At 40.6% G+C, this 14,362-nt stretch overlaps 10 non-coding genes across 10 annotated transcripts; all 10 read right to left on the bottom strand.

Annotated features, from left to right (window-relative positions):
- Positions 1-1,286: 1,286 nt before the first annotated feature.
- trnae-uuc lies at positions 1,287-1,358 on the bottom strand. The gene has a single exon. It is a non-coding gene; the product is annotated as a tRNA-Glu (tRNA).
- A 211-nt stretch (positions 1,359-1,569) lies between these two features.
- On the bottom strand, positions 1,570-1,642 carry trnar-acg. Its single transcript has one exon. It is a non-coding gene; the product is annotated as a tRNA-Arg (tRNA).
- A 545-nt stretch (positions 1,643-2,187) lies between these two features.
- On the bottom strand, positions 2,188-2,260 carry trnar-acg. Its single transcript has one exon. It is a non-coding gene; the product is annotated as a tRNA-Arg (tRNA).
- A 303-nt stretch (positions 2,261-2,563) lies between these two features.
- trnae-uuc lies at positions 2,564-2,635 on the bottom strand. The gene has a single exon. It is a non-coding gene; the product is annotated as a tRNA-Glu (tRNA).
- Positions 2,636-4,402: 1,767 nt separating this feature from the next.
- On the bottom strand, positions 4,403-4,475 carry trnar-acg. The gene has a single exon. It is a non-coding gene; the product is annotated as a tRNA-Arg (tRNA).
- Positions 4,476-8,596: 4,121 nt separating this feature from the next.
- On the bottom strand, positions 8,597-8,669 carry trnar-acg. Its single transcript has one exon. It is a non-coding gene; the product is annotated as a tRNA-Arg (tRNA).
- Positions 8,670-9,254: 585 nt separating this feature from the next.
- trnar-acg lies at positions 9,255-9,327 on the bottom strand. Its single transcript has one exon. It is a non-coding gene; the product is annotated as a tRNA-Arg (tRNA).
- A 2,428-nt stretch (positions 9,328-11,755) lies between these two features.
- On the bottom strand, positions 11,756-11,827 carry trnae-uuc. Its single transcript has one exon. It is a non-coding gene; the product is annotated as a tRNA-Glu (tRNA).
- Positions 11,828-13,609: 1,782 nt separating this feature from the next.
- Positions 13,610-13,682, bottom strand: trnac-aca. Its single transcript has one exon. It is a non-coding gene; the product is annotated as a tRNA-Cys (tRNA).
- Positions 13,683-14,269: 587 nt separating this feature from the next.
- trnar-acg lies at positions 14,270-14,342 on the bottom strand. The gene has a single exon. It is a non-coding gene; the product is annotated as a tRNA-Arg (tRNA).
- Positions 14,343-14,362: the final 20 nt, after the last annotated feature.

Here is a 14,362-nt window from a genome sequence, read left to right as displayed (position 1 = left end):
TAACGTTTAAAAAGCATTGTATAATTTGAATCTACATAACATGTCACATTTCCTGATCGAATATTGTTGTGTTGTGAGAAACTGCTGCATCTGTTGTTACACAAGTGCGTACCTAACGACAAGATATTCTTTCCCATACCGGGAGTTGAACCCAGGCAACCTGGGTGAAAACCAGGAATACTATTCAACGTTTAAAAACCCTTGTATAATTTGAATCTACATAAAATTTAACATTTCCTGTTGCTGAGGGAATACTGTTGTGTTGTGAGAAACTGCTGCATCTTTTGTTACACAAGTGAGTACCTAAAGACAAGATATTCTTCCCCATACCGGGAGTCGAACCCCGGCCACCTGGGGGAAAACCATGAATCCTAACCACTAGACCATATGGGAAGACACATAATTAAAATACACATCACAGACAAATCTTTAAATGTTGACATTATGCCTGTTGGATTCAAAAGCTACATTTTTTTCTCAGAGGTGATGGGGAATGTCCAGATGAAATCCGTCTAAAATGTGGTTGAAGTGAGAACAGCCAGAAGCACTGAAAGGTATACAGTATCATTCCCAGCTTGATTTCAGTCAATTAAACAAATTATTGAGCAAGCCAGGAGTCGACCTAGAATCTTCTGATCCGTAGTCAGACACGTTATCCATAGCACCACTGGCCCTACATCTAAGCTTAAGTCAGGTCACAGCTAGACCAGTGTACACAGTCATAGTGTCTGTCAACAACAAGGTTCCTTGGTTTTCTGTTTCAGATGCATATCTTAATTTGATCCTCCTGTTGTTGCATGAATTTTACTGCAGAGCAAGAAATCCAGCCATGAAGTTATTCAACGTTTAAAAAGCTTTGTATATACATAACATGTCACATTTCCTGTTGCTGAGAGAATATTGTTTTGTTGTGTGAAACTGCTGAATCTGTTGTTACACAAGTGGGTACCTAACGATAAGATGATCTTTCCCATACCAGGAGTTGAACCCTGGCCACCTGGGTGAAAACCAGGAATCCTAACCGCTAGACCATATGGGAAAACACATACTTACTCCTTGTTTTTCGGTTTCAGATGCATGTCTTAATTTGATCCTCATGTTGTTGCATGAATTTTACTGCAGAGAAATAAATGCAGCCATGAAGTGTATTCAACGTTTAAAAAGCTTTGTATAATTTGAATCTACATAACAAGTCACTTTTCCTGTTGCTGTGGGAATATTGTTGTGTTGTTAGAAACTGCTGCATCTGTTGTTACACAAGTGGGTACCTAAAGAAAATATATTATTTCCCATACCGGGAGTTGAACCCGGGCCACCTGGGTGAAAACCAGGAATCCTAACCGCTAGACCATATGGGAAGACACATACTTAAAATACACATCACAGACAAATCTTTAAATGTTGACATTATGCCTGGTGGATTTAAAAGCTACATCTTTTTTTCTCAGAGATGTTGGGGAATGTCCAGATGAAATCCGTCTAAAATGTGTTTAAAGTGAGAACAGCCAGAAGCACTGAAAGGTATACAGTATCATTCCCAGCTTGATTTCAGTCAAATAAATAAAGTATTGAGCCAGCCAGGAGTCGAACCTAGAATCTTCTGATCCGTAGTCAGACACGTTATCCATTGCGCCACTGGCCCCACGCCTAAACTGAAGTCAGGTCACAGCTAGACCAGTGTACACAGTCATGGCGTCTGTCAACATCAACGTTCCTTGGTTTTCTGTTTCAGATGCATATCTTAATTTGATCCTCCTGTTGTTGCATGAATTTTACTGCAGAGCAAGAAATGCAGCCATGAAGTGTATTCAACGTTTAAAAAGCTTTGTATAATTTGAATCTACATAACAAGTCACATTTCCTGTTGCTGAGGGAATATTGTTGTGTTGTGAGAAACTGCTGCATCTGTTGTTACACAAGTGGGTACCTAACGAAAATATATTCTTTCCCATACCGGGAGTTGAACCCAGGCCACCTGGGTGAAAACCAGGAATCCTAACCGCTAGACCATTTTAAATGTTGACATTATGCCTGCTGGATTTAAAAGCTACATCTTTTTTTCTCAGAGATGTTGGGGAATGTCCAGATGAAATCCGTCTAAAATGTGTTTAAAGTGAGAACAGCCAGAAGCACTGAAAGGTATACAGTATCATTCCCAGCTTGATTTCAGTAAATTAAATAAAGTATTGAGCCAGCCAGGAGTCGAACCTAGAATCTTCTGATCCGTAGTCAGACACGTTATCCATTGCGCCACTGGCCCTACGTCTAAGCTCAAGTCAGGTCATAGCTAGACCAGTGTACACAGTCATAGCGTTTCTCAACAACAAGGTTCCTTGGTTTTCTGTTTCAGATGCATATCTTAATTTGATCCTCCTGTTGTTGCATGAATTTTACTGCAGAGCAAGAAATGCAGCCATGAAGTGTATTCAACGTTTAAAAAACGTTATATAATATGAATCTACATAACATGTCACATTTCCTGTTGCTGAGTGAATATTGTTGTGTTGTGTGAAAGTACTGCATCTCTTGTTACACAAGTGCGTACCTAATGACAAGTTATTCTTTCCCATACCGGGAGTTGAACCCGGGCCACCTGGGTGAAAACCAGGAATCCTAACCGCTAGACCATATGGGAAGACACATACTTAAAATACACATCACAGACAAATCTTTAAATGTTGACATTATGCCTGTTTGATTTAAAAGCTACATCTTTTTTTAATACAGTATCATTCCCTGCTTGATTTCAGTCAAATAAACAAAGTATTGAGCCAGCCAGGAGTCGACCTAGAATCTTCTGATCCGTATTCAGACACATTATCCATTGCGCCACTGGCCCCACGTCTAAGCTGAAGTCAGGTCACAGCTAGACCAGTGTACACAGTCTTGGCGTCTGTCAACAACAAGGTTCCTTTTTTCTGTTTCAGATGCATATCTTCATTTGATCCTCCTGTTGTTGCATGAATTTTACTGCAGAGCAAGAAATGCAGCCATGAAGTGTATTCAACGTTTAAATAAACTTATATAATTTGAATCTACATAACATGTCACATTTCCTGTTGCTGAGTGAATATTGTTGTGTGAAACTGCTGCATCTGTTGTTACACAAGTGGGTACCTAACGAAAAGATATTCTTTCCCATACCTGGAGTTGAACCCAGGCCACCTGGGTGAAAACCAGGAATCCTAACGCTAGACCATATGGGAAGACATATACTTAAAATACACATCACAGACAAATCTTTAAATGTTGACATTATGCCTGTTGGATTCAAAAACTACATCTTTCTTCTCAGAGATGTTGGGGAATGTCCAGATGAAATCCGTCTAAAATGTGTTTGAAGTGAGAACAGCCAGAAGCACTGAAAGTTATACAGTATCATTCCCAGCTTGATTTCAGTCAATTAAATAAAATATTGACCCAGCCAGGAGTCGAACCTAGAATCTTCTGATCTGTAGTCAGACACATTATGCATTGCGCCACTGGCCCCACGTCTAAGCTGAAGTCAGGTCACAGCTAGACCTCATACGGGAATTGAAACCTGGCCACCTGGGTGAAAACCAGGAATCCTTACCGCTAGACCATATGGGAAGAAACATACTTAAAATATACATCACAGTGAAATCTTTAAATGTTGACATTATGCCTGTATACAGTATCATTCCCAGCTTGATTTCAGTCAATTAAATAAAGTATTGAGCCAGCCAGGAGTCGAACCTAGAATCTTGTGATCCGTAGTCAGACACGTTATCCATTTCGCCACTGGCACCACGTCTAAGCTGACATCAGGTCACAGCTAGACCAGTGTACACAGTCATGGCATCTGTCAATAACAAGGTTCCTTGGTTTTCTGTTTCAGATGCATATCTTAATTTGATCCTCCTGTTGTTGCATGAATTTTACTGCAGAACAAGAAATGCAGCCATGAAGTTTATTCAACTTTTAAAAAGCTTTGTATAATTTGAATATACATAACATGTCACATTTCCTGTTGCTGAGGGAATATTGTTGTGTTGTGTGAAACTGCTGCATCTGTTGTTACACAAATGAGTACCTAATGATAAGATGATCTTTCCCATACAGGGAGTTGAACACAGGCCACCTGGGTGAAAACCAGGAATCCTAAACGCTAGACCATATGGGAAGACAAAAACTTAAAATACACATCACAGACAAATCTTTAAATGTTGACATTATGCCTGTTGGATTTCAAAGCATCATCTTTTTTTCTCAGAGATGTTGGGGAATGTCCAGATGAAATCCATCTAAAATGTGTTTGAAGTGAGAACAATTAGAAGCACTGAAAGGTATACAGTATCATTCCCAGCTTGATTTCAGTCAATTAAATAAACTATTGAGGCAGCCAAGTCGAACCTTGATTTCAGTCAATTAAATAAAGTAATGAGCCAGCCAGGAGTCGAACCTAGAATCTTCTGATCCGTAGTCAGACACGTTATCCATTGCGCCACTGGCCCCACGCCTAAACTGAAGTCAGGTCACAGCTAGACCAGTGTACACAGTCATGGCGTCTGTCAACAACAAGGTTCCTTGGTTTTCTGTTTCAGATGCATATCTTAATTTGATCCTCCTGTTGTTGCATGAATTTTACTGCAGAGCAAGAAATGCAGCCATGAAGTATATTCAACGTTTAAAAAGCTTTGTATAATTTGAATCTACATAACAAGTCACATTTCCTGTTGCTGAGGGAATCTTGTTGTGTTGTGAGAAACTGCTGCATCTGTTGTTACACAAGTGGGTACCTAACGAAAATATATTCTTTCCCATACCGGGAGTTGAACCCGGGCCACCTGGGTGAAAACCAGGAATCCTAACCGCTAGAACATATGGGAAGACACACTTAAAATATACATCACAGACAAATCTTTAAATGTTGACATTATGCCTGTTGGATTTAAAAACTACATCTTTTTTCTCAGAGATGTTGGGGAATGTCCAGATGAAATCTGTCTAAAATGTGTTTGAAGTGAGAACAGCAGAAGCACTGAAAGGTATACAGTATAATTCCCAGCTTGATTTCAGTCAATTAAACAAAGTATTGAGCCAGCCAGGAGTCGAAACTAGAATCTTCTTATCCGTATTCAGACACGTTATCCATTGCGCCACTGGCCCCATGTCTAAGCTGAAGTCAGGTCACAGCTAGACCAGTGTACACAGTCATAGCGTCTGTCAACAACAAGGTTCCTTGGTTTTCTGTTTCAGATGCATATCTTAATTTGATCCTCCTGTTGTTGCATGAATTTTACTGCAGAGCAAGAAATGCAGCCATGAAGTGTATTCAACGTTTAAAAAACGTTATATAATTGAATCTACATAACATGTCACATTTCCTGTTGCTGAGTGAATATTGTTGTGTTGTGTGAAAGTACTGCATCTGTTGTTACACAAGTGGGTACCTAATGACAAGTTATTCTTTCCCATACCGGAAGTTGAACCGGGCCACCTGGGTGAAAACCAGGAATCCTAACCGCTAGACCATATGGGAAGACACATACTTAAAATACACATCACAGACAAATCTTTAAATGTTGACATTATGCCTGTTTGATTTAAAAGCTACATCTTTTTTAATACAGTTATCATTCCCTAAAATGTGTTTGATTTCAGTCAAATAAACAAAGTATTGAGCCAGCCAGGAGTCAACCTAGAATCTTCTGATCCGTATTCAGACACATTATCCATTGCGCCACTGGCCCCACGTCTAAGCTGAAGTCAGGTCACAGCTAGACCAGTGTACACAGTCATGGCGTCTGTCAACAACAAGGTTCCTTTTTTTCTGTTTCAGATGCATATCTTCATTTGATCCTCCTGTTGTTGCATGAATTTTACTGCAGAGCAAGAAATGCAGCCATGAAGTGTATTCAACGTTTAAATAAACTTATATAATTTGAATCTACATAACATGTCACATTTCCTGTTGCTGAGTGAATATTGTTGTGTTGTGTGAAACTGCTGCATCTGTTGTTACACAAGTGGGTACCTAACGAAAAGATATTCTTTCCCATACCTGGAGTTGAACCCAGGCCACCTGGGTGAAAACCAGGAATCCTAACCGCTAGACCATATGGGAAGACATATACTTAAAATACACATCACAGACAAATCTTTAAATGTTGACATTATGCCTGTTGGATTCAAAAACTACATCTTTTTTTCTCAGAGATGTTGGGGAATGTCCAGATGAAATCCGTCTAAAATGTGTTTGAGGTGAGAACAGCCAGAAGCACTGAAAGTTATACAGTATCTTTCCCAGCTTGATTTCAGTCAATTAAATAAAATATTGACCCAGCCAGGAGTCGAACCTAGAATCTTCTGATCTGTAGTCAGACACATTATGCATTGCGCCACTGGCCCCACGTCTAAGCTGAAGTCAGGTCACAGCTAGACCTCATACCGGGAATTGAAACCTGGCCACCTGGGTGAAAACCAGGAATCCTTACCGCTAGACCATATGGGAAGAAACATACTTAAAATACACATCACAGTGAAATCTTTAAATGTTGACATTTGCCTGTATACAGTATCATTCCCAGCTTGATTTCAGTCAATTTAAAGTATTGAGCCAGCCAGGAGTCGAACCTAGAATCTTGTGATCCGTAGTCAGACACGTTATCCATTTCGCCACTGGCACCACGTCTAAGCTGACATCAGGTCACAGCTAGACCAGTGTACACAGTCATGGCATCTGTCAATAACAAGGTTCCTTGGTTTTCTGTTTCAGATGCATATCTTAATTTGATCCTCCTGTTGTTGCATGAATTTTACTGCAGAACAAGAAATCCAGCCATGAAGTTTATTCAACTTTTAAAAAGCTTTGTATAATTTGAATATACATAACATGTCACATTTCCTGTTGCTGAGGGAATATTGTTGTGTTGTGTGAAACTGCTGCATCTGTTGTTACACAAATGAGTACCTAATGATAAGATATTCTTTCCCATACAGGGAGTTGAACACAGGCCACCTGGGTGAAAACCAGGAATCCTAAACGCTAGACCATATGGGAAGACAAAAACTTAAAATACACATCACAGACAAATCTTTAAATGTTGACATTATGCCTGTTGGATTTCAAAGCATCATCTTTTTTTCTCAGAGATGTTGGGGAATGTCCAGATGAAATCCATCTAAAATGTGTTTGAAGTGAGAACAATTAGAAGCACTGAAAGGTATACAGTATCATTCCCAGCTTGATTTCAGTCAATTAAATAAACTATTGAGGCAGCCAGGAGTCAACCTTGATTTCAGTCAATTAAATAAAGTAATGAGCCAGCCAGGAGTCGTTCTAGAATCTTCTGATCCGTAGTCAGACACGTTATCCATTGCGCCACTGGCCCCACGCCTAAACTGAAGTCAGGTCACAGCTAGACCAGTGTACACAGTCATGGCGTCTGTCAACATCAAGGTTCCTTGGTTTTCTGTTTCAGATGCATATCTTAATTTGATCCTCCTGTTGTTGCATGAATTTTACTGCAGAGCAAGAAATGCAGCCATGAAGTATATTCAACGTTTAAAAAGCTTTGTATAATTTGAATCTACATAACAAGTCACATTTCCTGTTGCTGAGGGAATCTTGTTGTGTTGTGAGAAACTGCTGCATCTGTTGTTACACAAGTGGGTACCTAACGAAAATATATTCTTTCCCATACCGGGAGTTGAACCCGGGCCACCTGGGTGAAAACCAGGAATCCTAACCGCTAGAACATATGGGAAGACACACTTAAAATACACATCACAGACAAATCTTTAAATGTTGACATTATGCCTGTTGGATTTAAAAGCGACATCTTTTTTTTCTCAGAGATGTTGGGGAATGTCCAGATGAAATCTGTCTAAAATGTGTTTGAAGTGAGAACAGCGAGAAGCACTGAAAGGTATACAGTATCATTCCCAGCTTGATTTCAGTCGATTAAACAAAGTATTGAGCCAGCCAGGAGTCGAAACTAGAATCTTCTTATCCGTATTCAGACACGTTATCCATTGCGCCACTGGCCCCATGTCTAAGCTTAAGTCAGGTCACAGCTAGACCAGTGTACACAGTCATAGCGTCTGTCAACAACAAGGTTCCTTGGTTTTCTGTTTCAGATGCATATCTTAATTTGATCCTCCTGTTGTTGCATGAATTTTACTGCAGAGCAAGAAATGCAGCCATGAAGTGTATTCAACGTTTAAAAAGCCTTGTATAATTTTAATCTACATAACAAGTCACATTTCCTGTTGCTGAGGGAATATTGTTGTGTTGTGAGAAACTGCTGCATCTGTTGTTACACAAGTGGGTACCTAAAGAAAATATGTTCTTTCCCATACCGGGAGTTGAACACGGCCACCTGGGTGAAAACCAGGAATCTAACCGCTAGACCATATGGGAAGACACATACTTAAAATACACATCACAGACAAATCTTTAAATGTTGACATTATGCCTGTTGGATTTAAAAGCAACATCTCTTTTCTCAGAGAGGTTGGGGAATGTCCAGATGAAATCCATCTATAATGTGTTTGAAGTGAGAACATCCAGAAGCACTGAAAGGTAAACAGTATCATTCCCAGCTTGATTTCAGTCAATTAAGTAAATTATTGAGCCAGCCAGGAGTCGAACCTAGAATCTTCTGATCCGTAGTCAGACACGTTATCCATTGCGCCACTGGCCCCACGTCTAAGCTGAAGTCAGGTCATAGCTAGACTAGTGTACACAGTCATAGCGTCTCTCAAAAACAAGGTTCCTTGGTTTTCTGTTTCAGATGCATATCTTAATTTGATCCTCCTGTTGTTGCATGAATTTTACTGCAGAGCAAGAAATGCAACCATGAAGTGTATTTAACGTTTAAAAAGCCTTGTATAATTTGAATCTACATAACATGTCACATTTCCTGTTGAGAGGGAATATTGTTGTGTTGTGAGAAACTGCTGCATCTGTTGTTACACAAGTGCGTACCTAACGACAAGATATTCTTTCCCATACCAGGAGTTGAACCCAGGCCACCTGGGTGAAAACCAGGAATCCTAACCGCTAGACCATATGGGAAGACACATACTTAAAATACACATCACAGACAAATCTTTAAATGTTGACATCATGCCTGTTGGATTCAAAAACTACATCTTTTTTTCTCAGAGATGTTGGGGAATGTCCAGATGAAATCTGTCTAAAATGTGTTTGAAGTGAGAACAGCCAGAAGCACTGAAAGGTATACAGTATCATTCCCAGCTTGATTTCAGTCAATTAAATAAAGTATTGAGCCAGCCAGGAGTCGAACCTAGAATCTTCTGATCCGTAGTCAGACACGTTATCCATTGCGCCACTGGCCCCACGTCTATGCTGAAGTCAGGTCACAGCTAGAACAGTGTACACAGTCATGGCGTCTGTCAGCAAAAAGGTTCCTTGGTTTTCTGTTTCAGATGCATATGTTAATTTGATCCTCCTGTTGTTGCATGAATTTTTCTGCAGAGCAAGAAATGCAGCCATGAAGTGTATTCAACGTTTAAAAAGCCTTGTATAATTTTAATCTACATAACAAGTCACATTTCCTGTTGCTGAGGGAATATTGTTGTGTTGTGAGAAACTGCTGCATCTGTTGTTACACAAGTGGGTACCTAATGACAAGATATCCTTTCCCATACCGGGAGTTGAACCCAGGACACCTGGGTGAAAACCAGGAATCCTAACCGCTAGACCATATGGGAAGACAAAATACTTAAAATACACATCACAGACAAATCTTTAAATGTTGACATTATGCCTGTTTGATTTAAAAGCTACATCTTTTTTAATACAGTATCATTCCCTGCTTGATTTCAGTCAATTAAACAAAGTATTGAGTCAGCCAGGAGTCGAACCTAGAATCTTCTGATCCGTAGTCAGACACGTTATCCATTCAAATCAAATCAAATCAAATTTTATTTGTCACATACACATGGTTAGCAGATGTTAATGCGAGTGTAGCGAAATGCTTGTGCTTCTAGTTCCGACAATGCAGTGATAACCAACAAGTAATCTAACTAACAATTCCAAAACTACTGTCTTATACACAGTGTAAGGGGATAAGGAACATGTACATAAGGATATATGAATGAGTGATGGTACAGAGCAGCATACAGTAGATGGTATCGAGTACAGTATATACATATGAGATGAGTGTGTAGACAAAGTAAACAAAGTGGCATAGTTAAAGTGGCTAGTGATACATGTGTTACATAAGGATGCAGTCGATGATGTAGAGTACAGTATATACATATGCATATGAGATGAATAATGTAGGGTAAGTAACATTATATAAGGTAGCATTGTTTAAAGTGGCTAGTGATATATTTACATCATTTCCCATCAATTCCCATTATTAAAATGGCTGGAGTTGGGTCAGTGTCAATGACAGTGTGTTGGCAGCAGCCACTCAATGTTAGTGGTGGCTGTTTAACAGTCTGATGGCCTTGAGATAGAAGCTGTTTTTCAGTCTCTCGGTCCCAGCTTTGATGCACCTGTACTGACCTCGCCTTCTGGATGATAGCGGGGTGAACAGGCAGTGGTTCGGGTGGTTGATGTCCTTGATGATCTTTATGGCCTTCCTGTAACAACGGGTGGTGTAGGTGTCCTGGAGGGCAGGTAGTTTGCCCCCGGTGATGCGTTGTGCAGTCCTCACTACCCTCTGGAGAGCCTTACGGTTGAGGGCGGAGTAGTTGCCGTACCTGGGTGATACAGCCCGCCAGGATGCTCTCGATTGTGCATCTGTAGAAGTTTGTGAGTGCTTTTGGTGACAAGCTGAATTTCTTCAGCCTCCTGAGGTTGAATAGGCGCTGCTGCGCCTTCTTCACGACGTTGTCAGCATGAAGGTATTCATTATCATTGAATCTTGATTTCCTGTTGTGAGTGGACCAATTCAGTTTGTCTGTGATGTGTATGCCGAGGAACTTAAAACTAGCTACCCTCTCCACTACTGTTCCATCGATGTGGATAGGGGTGTTCCCTCTGCTGTTTCCTGAAGTCCACAATCATCTCCTTAGTTTTGTTGACGTTGAGTGTGAGGTTATTTTCCTGATACCACACTCCGAGGGCCCTCACCTCCTCCCTGTAGGCCGTCTCGTCGTTGTTGGTAATCAAGCCTACCACTGTTGTGTTCCGCAAACTTGATGATTGAGTTGGAGGCGTGCGTGGCCACGCAGTCGTGGGTGAAGAGGGAGTACAGGAGAGGGCTCAGAACGCACCCTTGTGGGGCCCCCGTGTTCAGGATCAGCGGGGAGGAGATGTTGTTGCCTACCCTCACTGGCACCACGTCTAAGCTGAAGTCAGGTCACAGCTAGACAAATGTACACAGTCAAAAGCGTCTGTCAACAACAAGGTTCCTTGGTTTTCTGTTTCAGATGCATATCTTAATTTGATCCTCCTGTTGTTGCATGAATTTTACTGCAGAGCAAGAAATGCAACCATGAAGTGTATTTAACGTTTAAAAAGCCTTGTATAATTTGAATCTACATAACATGTCACATTTCCAGCGAATATTGTTGTGTTGTGAGAAACTGCTGCATCTGTTGTTACACAAGTGTACCTAACGACAAGATAATCTTTGTGGAGTTGAACCCAGGCAACCTGGGTGAAAACCAGGAATCCTAACTGCTAGAACATATGGGAAGACACATACTTAAAATACACATCACAGACAAATCTTTAAATGTTGACATTATGCCTGTTGGATTTAAAAGCATCTGTTGTTACACAAGTGGATACCCTACGAAAATATATTCTTTCCCATACCGGGAGTTGAACCCGGGCCACCTGGGTGAAAACCAGGAATCCTAACCGCTAGACCATATGGGAAGACACATACTTAAAATACACATCACAGACAAATCTTTAAATGTTGACATCATGCCTGTTGGATTTAAAAGCTACATCTTTTTTTCTCAGAGATGTTGGGGAATGTCCAGATGAAATACGTGTAAAATGTGTTTGAAGTGAGAACAGCCAGAAGCACTGAAAGGTATACAGTATCATTCCCAGCTTGATTTCAGTCAATTAAATAAAGTTATTGAGCCAGCCAGGAGTCAAACCTAGAATCTTCTGATCCGTAGTCAGACACGTTATCCATTGCGCCACTGGCCCCACGTCTTAGCTGAAGTCAGGTCACAGCTAGACCAGTGTACACACAGCGTCTGTCAACAACAAGGTTCCTTGGTTTTCTGTTTCAGATGCATATCTTAATTTGATCCTCCTGTTGTTGCATGAATTTTACTGCAGAGCAAGAAATGCAGCCATGAAGTGCATTCAACGTTTAAAAAGCCTTATATAATTTGAATCTACATAACAAGTCACATTTCCTGTTGCTGAGGGAATATTGTTGTGTTGTGAGAAACTGCTGCATCTGTTGTTACACAAGTGGGTACCTAACGAAAATATATTGTTTCCATACCGGGAGTTGAACCTAGTCCACCTGGGTGAAAACCAGGAATCCTAACCGCTAGACCATATGGGAAGACACATACTATATATGAATGAGTGATGGTACAGAGCAGCATACAGTAGATGGTATCGAGTACAGTATATACATATGAGATGAGTGTGTAGACAAAGTAAACAAAGTGGCATAGTTAAAGTGGCTAGTGATACATGTGTTACATAAGGATGCAGTCGATGATGTAGAGTACAGTATATACATATGCATATGAGATGAATAATGTAGGGTAAGTAACATTATATAAGGTAGCATTGTTTAAAGTGGCTAGTGATATATTTACATCATTTCCCATCAATTCCCATTATTAAAATGGCTGGAGTTGGGTCAGTGTCAATGACAGTGTGTTGGCAGCAGCCACTCAATGTTAGTGGTGGCTGTTTAACAGTCTGATGGCCTTGAGATAGAAGCTGTTTTTCAGTCTCTCGGTCCCAGCTTTGATGCACCTGTACTGACCTCGCCTTCTGGATGATAGCGGGGTGAACAGGCAGTGGTTCGGGTGGTTGATGTCCTTGATGATCTTTATGGCCTTCCTGTAACAACGGGTGGTGTAGGTGTCCTGGAGGGCAGGTAGTTTGCCCCCGGTGATGCGTTGTGCAGTCCTCACTACCCTCTGTAGGCAACAATAAGGTTCCTTGGTTTTCTGTTTCAGATGCATATCTTAATTTGATCCTCCTGTTGTTGCATGAATTTTACTGCAGAGCAAGAAATGCAGCCATGAAGTGTATTCAACGATTAAAAAGCCTTATATAATTTGAATCTACATAACAAGTCACATTTCCTGTTGCTGAGGGAATATTGTTGTGTTGTGAGAAACTGCTGCATCTGTTGATACACAAGTGGGTACCTAACGAAAATATATTCTTTCCCATACCGGGGTTGAACCCGGGCCACCTGGGTGAAAACCAGGAATCCTAACCGCTAGACCATATGGGAAGACACATAGTTAAAATACACATCACAGACAAATCTTTAAATGTTGACATCATGCCTGTTGGATTTAAAAGCTACATCTTTTTTTTCTCAGAGATGTTGGGGAATGTCCAGATGAAATCCGTCTAAAATGTGTTTGAAGTGAGAACAGCCAGAAGCACTGAAAGGTTTACAGTATCATTCCCAGCTTGATTTCAGTCAATTAAATAAAGTAATGAGCCAGCCAGGAGTCGAACCTAGAATCTTCTGATCTGTAGTCAGACACGTTATCCATTGCGCCACTGGCCCCATGTCTAAGCTTAAGTCAGGTCACAGCTAGACCAGTGTACACAGTCATAGCGTCTGTCAACAACAAGGTTCCTTGGTTTTCTGTTTCAGATGCATATCTTAATTTGATCCTCCTGTTGTTGCATGAATTTTACTGCAGAGAAATAAATGCAGCCATGAAGTTTATTCAACGTTTAAAAAGCTTTGTATAATTTCAATATACATAACATGTCACATTTCCTGTTTCTGTGGGAATATTGTTGTGTTGTTAGAAAGTACTGCATCTGTTGTTACACAAGTGCATACCTAATGACAAGTTATTCTTTCCCATACCGGGAGTTGAACACGGGCCACCTGGGTGAAAACCAGGAATCCTAACCGCTAGACCATATGGGAAGACACATAATTAAAATACACATCACAGACAAATCTTTAAATGTTGACATTATGCCTGTTGGATTTAAAAGCTACATCTTTTTTTTCTCAGAGATGTTGGGGAATGTCCAGATGAAATCCGTCTAAAATGTGTTTAAAGTGAGAACAGCCAGAAGCACTGAAAGGTATACAGTATCATTCCCAGCTTGATTTCAGTCAATTAAATAAAGTATTGAGCCAGCCAGGAGTCGAACCTAGAATCTTCTGATCCGTAGTCAGACACGTTATCCATTGCGCCACTGGCCCCACGCCTAAACTGAAGTCAG

Source organism: Oncorhynchus gorbuscha, unplaced genomic scaffold, assembly GCF_021184085.1.
Source record: "Oncorhynchus gorbuscha isolate QuinsamMale2020 ecotype Even-year unplaced genomic scaffold, OgorEven_v1.0 Un_scaffold_1253, whole genome shotgun sequence".
NCBI lineage: Eukaryota > Metazoa > Chordata > Actinopteri > Salmoniformes > Salmonidae > Oncorhynchus > Oncorhynchus gorbuscha.
The sequence above is the reverse complement of the archived record's forward strand: the minus strand, read 5'-3'. Positions and strand labels throughout refer to the sequence as shown.